Source organism: Xiphophorus couchianus, chromosome 23 (genome assembly GCF_001444195.1).
Source record: "Xiphophorus couchianus chromosome 23, X_couchianus-1.0, whole genome shotgun sequence".
Taxonomy (NCBI): domain Eukaryota; kingdom Metazoa; phylum Chordata; class Actinopteri; order Cyprinodontiformes; family Poeciliidae; genus Xiphophorus; species Xiphophorus couchianus.
The window spans coordinates 13161943-13163853 of record NC_040250.1 but is presented as its reverse complement, the minus strand read 5'-3'; positions in this window follow the sequence as shown (position 1 = coordinate 13163853).

Sequence of the window (1911 nt, the reverse complement as noted above, 5' to 3'; positions counted from 1 at the left end):
GAGGGGGCTGATGACGTAGCAGGGGAATGTTTTGGGAAAGGTCCGCGTGGCGGGGTGACTCTCTGAGGACCTCTAGCGATGAAAGGATGTCACTGACTCAAGTCCCTTAAGAACGTCAGACATTCTTCACGTCACTGCACTAAATGATCATTTGTGTATTTTTTTTTATATTAAACTCTATAATTACTCAAATATATATCTTCTACGGCTGAGTTGTGAATTTTCTGTTAATTTGTGTTTTTATTAAAACACAGTTGCATAGTAATTACTGTTTAGTACGCACTCAGTATTTTCAATGTGTTGTCCAACAGCTACTGTATTTATTATTTTTTTGATATATGTATTGATATTTTCTTTTTTATATTTTTAGTTTAGCTTGTAAGGTGTTTTTTTACTGTATTTTGTTTTTATTCTGTTGTTTTTCCACTTCTGCTGCTCTCATTTTATTATGTCCGTGACAGCTTAAATTTGTGTGGGACTATTAAAGAACTATTTTTGTTTTATTAAAATAATGTTGCATAGTAATTGCTGTTTAGTACTCCTTCGGTATACTCCATATGTTGTCCATCAATATCTGTATTTCTTTATAAATATATAGAGTTTTTTTGTATTAATATTTCTAGTTTAATTTGTATGGTATTTTTTCTACACTGTTTTGATTTTTATTGTGTTGTTTTTCCACTTCTGCTACTCTTATTTCATTATGTACATTTTCTGTTGTGTTAGTTGTAGGACTAATAAATGATTTTTTTATCTTATTTTGAGGCAAATAATTCTATTCTATTCTATTCTAACCCAAAGCATTCTTTTCCTTCTACTTCTAAATTATGCACTACTTTGTGTTGGACTATCATATATTGAAATAAATAGTACATTGAAGTTTGGGGTTCTGACAAATGACAGCATGAAAACAGAGACATGGAAGAACAATTTTTGAAGGTGCTGCATAAATAAAGTCTGGACTTCTCAGTATAGATGACAAGTTGCCAAAGTTGAAGGTCAGGACTCATTTTGTGCCATAAGCACAAAGTGAAAGGTACTGAGATGAGAATGGATAAAAATAATAATAAAAAAACATTACTTGATTTTGAGGCGTCAGTAATGATACCTTGCGGCATGTAATTATGTTCTTGCCTCTTTCTGACTGAAATGTTCTTATAACAGGCCTAAGCAGTTAAGCATATTTTGGTCTACACACACTTAAATAGTCTATTAAATTCAATATACCTTCTCTCAGTAATATTTACAAAATCATCTCTTCCTGCTATACAGCTGTACCAGGACTGAGAGTAGAGTAGTAATTAGATTATAACAGTCACAACAAGCAGTCATTCTTCCAGGTAGGCTGTGGATTTGAATGTAATCTGGGATTTGGTGGCTCAGTGCTGAGTGGTGTGGAAACCCAGAAACTGGCCTGATGTTCCTAACATATACTGAGACAGACTGCTGAGTATTTACAGGTGATCGTTATGTCATGTCACTGTGATGATGTGTAATAACTCTGGTATTACCGAGAATATCTGAGAAAAATATCAGATATTCAGTTTTTAATGTTTCACGGAAGAAATAAAAGTTTGAAACGTAAACATTTTCTTCAATGCTTATCCAAGATTAAACTTGACAGAAACTCTGAACACTTTTCTCTTTAAAGACACATAAAGCCGCATCAAATAAAAAGCTTTATTAATTGATGTTGAAAAGAGAATAAAGAAATGTAGCTGAATGAAAACAGATCAGCTTGATGTCACCCCTGTCTGTGCGGTTATGTAAAATGATTTCCATCACTCACGCTGACGCACCCGGCTCTCCCTGCAGGCGTGCACTCATGTCCCAATAAGCTCATCTCGTCACTCTATCTTTATTAATACGGGACGACATTTATTCTCAATCCCAAACTCACACACTCGCTCC